The sequence below is a fragment of the Oncorhynchus mykiss genome, chromosome 29, assembly GCF_057628025.1.
Source record: "Oncorhynchus mykiss isolate SJ-2025 chromosome 29, ASM5762802v1, whole genome shotgun sequence".
Taxonomy (NCBI): domain Eukaryota; kingdom Metazoa; phylum Chordata; class Actinopteri; order Salmoniformes; family Salmonidae; genus Oncorhynchus; species Oncorhynchus mykiss.
The window spans coordinates 43,527,205-43,536,568 of record NC_143050.1 but is presented as its reverse complement, the minus strand read 5'-3'; positions in this window follow the sequence as shown (position 1 = coordinate 43,536,568).

Genomic DNA, 9,364 nt, shown 5'->3' with positions numbered 1-9,364 from the left:
GGTGTTTGGAGGCTTGACTTCAGTGCAGGACAGGGTTGAGGTGTTCAGAGGCTTCAGTGCAGAAAAAAGTTAATCATGGATGGATGATGTTGAAGAGCCCAACTCCTCCGCTAAGGACAGGACAGGATTTGACTGGGAGGACAAAAAACACAGTTGGACAAAGAATGAGTTAGTCCAAGCAAGGAGTAAAATCACATTGTGTTATAATGTGATTGTGTTTGTCTATGTGATTGACTCTTGATAGTAATTGAAAGAAAATATATAGGGGTACTCACAGTGCTTGGAGAGGAAACATTCAATGTGCCAGTAGATTAAATGGTTCTTCAGAGGGGCACAGGGCTGTCCTGTTTAAAGTCCGTTAAGAACAAATTCTTATTTACAATGACGGCCTACCAAAAGGCAAAAGCCCAGGGAATAACATTTAAAAATGAATACAATATAAATATAGGACAAAACCCACATCACAACAAGAGAGACAACACTACATAAAGAGAGACCTAAGACAACAACCTAGCAGCACAAAACATGGTACAAACATTATTGGGCACAGACAACAGCACAAAGGGCAAGAAGGTAGACAATACATCACACAAAGCAGTCACAATGAGGTTTGAGAAGGAAGGGAAGTGAGACTACCACTTGCTGGAAAATATGTTGTATTCAATTAACTAGGTAGGCCAGACCCAGCTGCTATAGAGAGCAATAGTAATGGCATCTTTTGTAGGCACAAACTCCGCCGTGGTTCGTTGGACAAATCCTATGGGAAAATTGTGTTTTTAGATCAACACTGAAAACAAGGTCTGTGGTAAACGCAGGCTTGAACCTTGTTTTTCACAGAATTTTAATTAAAAGCAAATGCTATAATGGTCATGTTAACTGATCTCAGGAAATGTATAATCTCCTAAAAGCCAATTTATACTAGATCGAAAATGTGGTCAGTGCCATATGAATGGTGTGAAGCAGGCGAAGACCAGTACTAAACAGCATGCAATATTAACTGTACAATGTGTTGGTTTTTTTTAGGCTCAATCTGTGTCCGGGAAACTGGCCCTAAAAGAAAAGTCATTTCATCTCAGTAACCATTATTGTAGAAGTTACTTTTTGAGGTAGTGCAGTAAGAGCAAACGCTGAAATACCTTGTAGTGGTCAGAGCCCTTCAGAGGTGCACAGGGCTGTCCTGTTCTTCAGAGGGCAGAGGACAAGGGGCTTCAGTTCTTCAGAGGGCACAGGGCTATTTTGTTCTTCAGTGGGCCATGGGGGGAGGGGGAGACAGAATACAGTATTCGGCATGTATTAAAAAGTGGTTGATGACGTATTTTATGTGTCACGTGGTTATGCCCAAATATGTACATCCTGTCCGGATGTTCTCACACTATCGAGTTAGTGTTTATGTAACCTGATAGTGCAGCTGTTCCTTTGAAGTAAAGCATGTGTTTGAACTAAAGCTGTCATGGTGATTGAAGTGTAGTGACCTTGTTGAACTGTGGAATGTTTGAACATTTGAGAGAGTAGGGCAATGTTGTAATGAATTTATGGCTCTGCTGTATCGGGATCTTGTATATTGAACAGTAATTTCCGGGGTAGGTCAGCCGGAGTATAAGTAAGATCTGTGAACACAACGAGTGCCAAGAAACCTTGAGAGCTAAACCACAGAATACTCTAAAGAAGAAAGAAATAAAACATGGCTACTAGACCCATTGTCAGTGTATTGTGTCCTTCGTGTCATGAACACAATGGCAAAACCATTGAAGCCATTCTTTGTGATGCCTCTGATTTGTTTTAATGGTGTGCGTGATATGAGTGATGGACATATGGGTTACATTTTCCAACCGGACGATTCAACGGTGAAGATTTTCACAAACAGCTGCCTCAGCACCATTTTCCAACCAAAAACAGGGAATTTTTCTCTTGCGTTGCGGATGAGAGAATGGTTTAAGATAAGACTTGCTCTATGTCAGATCGAACAGGTCCTGAGTGGGACAACCCTCACGGGGTATGAAGAGGAAGTCTGCGGGGGAGATGATTTGAAAGCCATAACAATCTCTTCAGTGGCATATAGTCCAGACTCCAAAGTGACAATTTTAGGTTGTGCCGAATTCAATAGTTCCAATGCAACCAAATCAGTTAGTTCGTATGTACTTTCAGAAGCCTGCACAGAGGTCAACTATTTTGTGCCTGTCTTTAGCTTCAGGCAGGTAGATTATCATAAAGACCTTGACATGATGAAACAAGTGGAAAATCTTTTCCAACATCATGAACATTTACGTCGATGGGCCATTTCTATCCTTAAGACAGAACCTGGGACTAAAGGCAAGATGGTTGATCTATCCTAGAAAATAAAACATACGGAACCTGGGACTAAAGGCAAGATGGTTGATCTATCCTAGAAAATAAAACATACAGAACCTGGGACTAAAGGCAAGATGGTTGATCTATCCTAGAAAATAAAACATACGGAACCTGGGACTAAAGGCAAGATGGTTGATCTATCCTAGAAAATAAAACATACGGAACCTGGGACTAAAGGCAAGATGGTTGATCTATCCTAGAAAATAAAACATACGGAACCTGGGACTAAAGGCAAGATGGTTGATCTATCCTAGAAAATAAAACATACGGAACCTGGGACTAAAGGCAAGATGGTTGATCTATCCTAGAAAATAAAACAGACAGAACCTGGGACTAAAGGCAAGATGGTTGATCTATCCTAGAAAATAAAACATACGGAACCTGGGACTAAAGGCAAGATGGTTGATCTATCCTAGAAAATAAAACATACGGAACCTGGGACTAAAGGCAAGATGGTTGATCTATCCTAGAAAATAAAACATACGGAACCTGGGACTAAAGGCAAGATGGTTGATCTATCCTAGAAAATAAAACATACGGAACCTGGGACTAAAGGCAAGATGGTTGATCTATCCTAGAAAATAAAACATACGGAACCTGGGACTAAAGGCAAGATGGTTGATCTATCCTAGAAAATAAAACATACGGAACCTGGGACTAAAGGCAAGATGGTTGATCTATCCTAGAAAATAAAACATACGGAACCTGGGACTAAAGGCAAGATGGTTGATCTATCCTAGAAAATAAAACATACGGAACCTGGGACTAAAGGCAAGATGGTTGATCTATCCTAGAAAAGAAAACATACGGAACCTGGGACTAAAGGCAAGATGGTTGATCTATCCTAGAAAATAAAACATACGGAACCTGGGACTAAAGGCAAGATGGTTGATCTATCCTAGAAAATAAAACATACGGAACCTGGGACTAAAGGCAAGATGGTTGATCTATCCTAGAAAATAAAACATACGGAACCTGGGACTAAAGGCAAGATGGTTGATCTATCCTAGAAAATAAAACATACAGAACCTGGGACTAAAGGCAAGATGGTTGATCTATCCTAGAAAATAAAACATACGGAACCTGGGACTAAAGGCAAGATGGTTGATCTATCCTAGAAAATAAAACATACGGAACCTGGGACTAAAGGCAAGATGGTTGATCTATCCTAGAAAATAAAACATACGGAACCTGGGACTAAAGGCAAGATGGTTGATCTATCCTAGAAAAGAAAACACACGGAACCTGGATGGAGCGGGATATCGTGCGGGGAAGAGACTGTCTGAACCGGTCACATCTTGACGATGGTGATTTAGAGACTGATGGTGATGTTGGTTTACCATAGATCCTACCCCAGGCCTTTTTCTCTAAGGAGGGAATTAAAGAATAATGACAGTATTGTTTCATAAAAACGTGTAATATGTATACAATTCGGTACTAAATATTTTTAAAATGTAATTTACATTGAATTAAATATCCGGCTGTCTCTCTCTATGTACCTCAAAAGGTTGCAGTGTGTGTCTGCGTGTGTGTGTGTGTCTGCTTATGCGTGTGTCTACGTGCGTGTTTGAACCAATGTTTTTTTCCTCATCAATTCAGGAGTAGGGGGCTATATGTACATGAGGATACCGAAATAAGTGTTTTTTTTTCCCCCTGAGCATCTCATTTCCCTTCAAGGGGCTGAAATATCTGTCTCTCTACCTCACTTGTGTGTCCCGGTGTCAGATTATGAGCTGGGTTTACACACACACACAGAGAATCTTGAAAATAATCAAAAAGCCTTCTTTTATATGAATACAGTCTTTCCTACAACAGGCAATTATAAATATAAACATTTAATGGGTTTTAAATGTAGTACTGTGTGGTAATAATATATGTTCTATACATTTTTGGGGGGTAAAAAAACATTCTGGCATAGTTAAATATTGCATTGTAAAATTGTTTTAAATAATTATAACATGTTTAAAAGGTCTGTACTAAAGATTTAGAATTAAATAAAGCATTTTAAAATGGTATCTTACCTTTAATGAATGGAATCTCTGTCTCTCGCGCTCTCTCTGTATCTGTCTGTCTCGGTTTCTCAACACAAGAGAAATGATTCTGGGAAAGGTGTGTGTGTGTGTTTGAACCAATGTTTTTTCTCATCAATTCAGCAGTAGGGGGCTATATGTACTGTATATAAGGATAGCTAAACAACAGGTGTTTTTTCCCCTGGGTCGGGATCAACAAAAAGTTTTACACCCCAGGAGAGCACCACACAAATGTTTGCAGTCGCAGTCAATCACATAGACAGTAAGAGGCTCCTGCAATCCTTTTAAACACATGGAGAATTTTAATGGTGAGTTGAAATTACAATCTAAACAATGCCTTTTTTATATATCTAACTATGCATGTTAATATGTATATATTGTATATTATAAAAGGTATGTTTTTTAATAAGGTATATATATATATATATATATATATATATATATATATATATATATATATATATATATATATATATATATATAGAAGGAGAGGTTATTGTTAAATGCTTTATTTATTTATTTATTTGTTAAAAGAGAATGGACTTGGGGCTTACACAGGTATTTACCCCAAAATGTTTTGGATAAAATCATATATATCAGACTTCTAAACAGCAATCACTAACTCAGAGAGGCTGCTGTATACATTGAGACCCAATCACGGTGCATCACTGGACAATGAATGGATCACTAGTCACTTTAAACAATGACCCTTTAAATAATGCCACTTCAATACTTTAATAATGGTTACATATCTTACATTAAGCATATCACCTGTATATATTGCATTTTATACCCTCTACTGGATCATGCCTATGCAGCGGTGCCATCGTTCACCCATATATTTATATGTACATATTGTCATTCACCCTTTTAGATTTGTGTGTGTATTAGGTGGTTGGGGGGGGCTTTTTAGATTAGTTGTTAGATGTGTGTGTGTAGTAGGTATTTGTCGGGAATTGTTAGATATTACATGTTAGATATTACTGCACTGTTGGAACTAGAAGCACACGCATTTCGCTACATATGCATTAACATCTGCTAACTCTGTATGTGACCAATAAAACGTGATTAGAATTGTTCTGAAAAATGAAAATCATGCAAACCATAGCCTCTCTCTCTCTATAAATAAAAAGGTTTCTTCAAATATTTAACAGTAGTTATATGTGGATAAGTGGATAAGTGGATGACATCCAACATCAGGTAATTCATATTATTACTACTGTATATGTTGTTTTTATGTCAATTGTATGTATTTTTTAAGAAAACCTATATATTTTGTGTAAATGTATTTCTATATTTAAATGTATATAGGATACCTTACATTTACCCAGCTGTGACCTGCAATAATTGATTTGGATCATCAACCATCAGAAGTTCTAATTATAGAAGATGATGATTTTGAGGAACAGCCAACCAAAGGTGTATCTTTACTCGGTCCTACACCCTCAAGATGATTTAGAAATGAGTCAAAATAAAATGCGTAATAATCTTTATACATTAAGCATTAAACAAATTGTGTACACTATTTTAAAAACATAATCTTGTGTTTACAGCTGACAGCCCCCAGACAAGAATTCCCGAGGCATTATGGGCTCTACCATTGAATGACTTTGAAAGGGAATTGAAAATTACAATATTCTACCATTCTGTACGGCCGGCTTCGCCAAAACTCAAAACAGCCCGAGAATCGAAGATTTAGCACACATATACACACCTCCAAGAAGCCCCAGCCCTTCGGTATATAATCCTACACCATATCCTAGTCCTGCACGGTTCCACAGAACAGCAGTTCAAATACACAGAACTGCATCACCTCTGCCCGGGAAGGTCGACTGGTCTGAAACGATTGGATTCAAGAGCCATATGGTATGAACAGTTTTTTATTAGTTATACATTTTTTTTAAAGAATATGTTAACTATTTCAAATAATGTTATGCTTTTCAGTCTCCAACGATACCTATACAAATCTTGCAGACTCTATACATCAAGAGGACATCAGGATAGGAAACACATCAAGAATTCTTCAGAAAAACAGGCATGAAACAACCAAAGGTAATTTAACTAAAACCCAAGGCCTAACAATGAGAAACAGAAACAGGGTGATGTGTTAAATGTACGGTTTTCACTTTTAGTACTATTATTGGTTATTTAATATAATATATATTTTATTTCTAATACACTATTTTGTATATATTTTTCTTTCAGACTTCTCCCAGGCCTACACAAACATAGAAGACCCAATACACCAAGAGGAGGAAGAGGACGATGATGTCATACAGAGTAAAACATCTAAACCGGTTGATACATTCAATGCTTTTAATGTCAAGGATGATTGATGTTGCTGATGAAGGATTGAGCTATGATGAGGATGACGTGTTGATGTATGATGCGGCTAAACAGCTTGATACAATCAATTCAGAGGTAGAGCCAATACTCATTGAAGATGGCATGAGGACACTGATCCTGAAACAGAAGTTCAAGATAGGTTTCTCACAGCCTTTTACAGGGCTCTAAAAGCCAGAGAGGTCCAGCTACACACACGTATGGTTGCTTTATGAAGAGGTCAGTCCAGCCAAGATATATCCTTCTGGCATAAAACCATGTCACGCTTGTTAAGCATCAATCTGATTAAAAAACGCCCAAACAAATGATAAAAGCCATATGTAACATGGATACTTCTAGAATACCACCAGAACTGATCTCCTTAATTAACGAGAGAGGTCCCCCCCACATCAGCCCTCATCTCCTATAACCCTTACACATGAACACCCATCATCACAGGTGAACTTATATCGTTAATTAACCAAATGAATGAGAGCACCCCACCTTCAGCAGCTACACACACACACAACTCCTATAACCCGTACACATTATCCTTAATTAACCAAGTGAATGAGAGCACACCATCATCACCCCCCCCCCCCCCCCCCCCCCCCCCCACACACACACACACACACACACACCTCCTATAACTCCTATACATGATGACAATGAGCAACCACATGATGATTTTGAGGAATTAGAAAAAAAATTAAATCAGAGGGGGGGCGGTATTGATAGAAGTGTCCCTGTTGTGTACCTCAATAAATTGAACAATACTGCGATTCGTCAGTTTTTTAAATTCGCATGTATCAATCAGAGCCATGATTATGCAGTATTTTATGTGATGATGTTGGATACTCTAGGATAACTTTTAGAGGGCTACAGATTTTGCCAAACCTCGTGATGTCTTACAACTTGAAATATGTTGTGATAGTCTGCAAAACACAGTATCTCTTGTTGTACCTAATGGTGAAGCAGATCTTGAACAATTTATAGCCCTGCTGGAACATCTTGTTTAATCTAATTTATCTATCATAGCTGATAGGACATTAGAACTTGCTGTACAAATAGTCTGCCAACCCCTAGGCGGAGGGGGTCAAAGAAGAAAAACTGATAGTCTCATGCAATCTGAAATCATAAAAAATAAGCAGGCTATCTCATAAACGTTAACAATCCTGGTAATTAATTATGCTTTGCAATAGGCCTATCACATTTACTCAACCCTGGATGTACTGATCTAGAAGATTTACAAAAGGCTAGTGAGCTCCAAAAGGTTGGTTTAGGTATACAGGAGGCTGTGGCTTTCTCTGACTTAGTAAAATTTGCTGAACATCAAGATTGTAGTTTGGTGCCATATTAGAGCTAATTCAGCTCTCTTGAAATTCCAGAACAACCCTCAATCTCATCCTCATATTCTGTGCTTTTATGTGAAAAACAATTTTTATGATATTACCAACATCACAACTTTATGTGTCCATGTCATTCAGGCTACAGCCGACAGGGGGCACTCTTGTCGTTATAACAGTTCAGTGTGTCAGGATGAAAAATGTCCGATGCAGCCCTTACACCTAACACCATGTGAGGATTATCATCATACATGTCGTTCTGCCTACTGCTACGAAAAACACAACATTTAAACATGGCACCCCAAGGCATGTAAATCTGTAAGCAGTTGTGACATTAACAAGAAATATCCAAAATGCCATTGCAATTACAACCTTAAAATAGACAACCCCCAAACTCACTTACAGTGCCTTGCGAAAGTATTCGGCCCCCTTGAACTTTGCGACCTTTTGCCACATTTCAGGCTTCAAACATAAAGATATAAAACTGTATTTTTTTGTGAAGAATCAACAACAAGTGGGACACAATCATGAAGTGGAACGACATTTATTGGATATTCCAAACTTTTTTAACAAATCAAAAACTGAAAAAGTGGGCGTGCAAAATTATTCTCAATCATGCTCAATCATGTGTGGCCATGCCCAACTCAATCATCAAGTTTGCAGACGACAGTACAGTGGTAGGCTTGATTTCCAACAACGACGAGACGGCATACAGGGAGGATGTGAGGGCCCTCGGAGTGTGGTGTCAGGAAAATAACCTCACACTCACAACTACGGTACAGTAGTGGAGAAGGTGGAAAGTTAAGTTCCTCAGCGTACACATCATGGACAAATTGAAATATCCACCCACACAGACAGCGAGGACCTCAGGAGGCTGAGGAAATTTGGCTTGTCACCAAAAACACTCACAAACCTTTACAGATGCACAATCGAGAGCATCCTGTCGGGCTGTATCACCGCCTGGTACGGCAACTGCTCCACCCACAACCGTAAGGCTCTCCAGAGGGTATCATGGTCTGCACAACGTATCACCAGGGGCAAACTACCTTCCCTCCAGGACACCTACACCACCCGATGTCACAGGAAGGCCAAAAAGATCATCAAGGACAACAACCACCCGAGCCACTGCCTGCTCACTCTGCTATCATCCAGAAGGCGAGGTCAGCACAGGTGCATCAAAGCGGGGACCGAAAGACTGAAAAACAGCTTCTATCTCAAGGCCATCAGACTGTTAAACAGCCATCACTACATTGAGTGGCTACTGCCAACATACTGACTCAACTCTAGCCACTTTAATAATGAAAAAATTGATGTAAT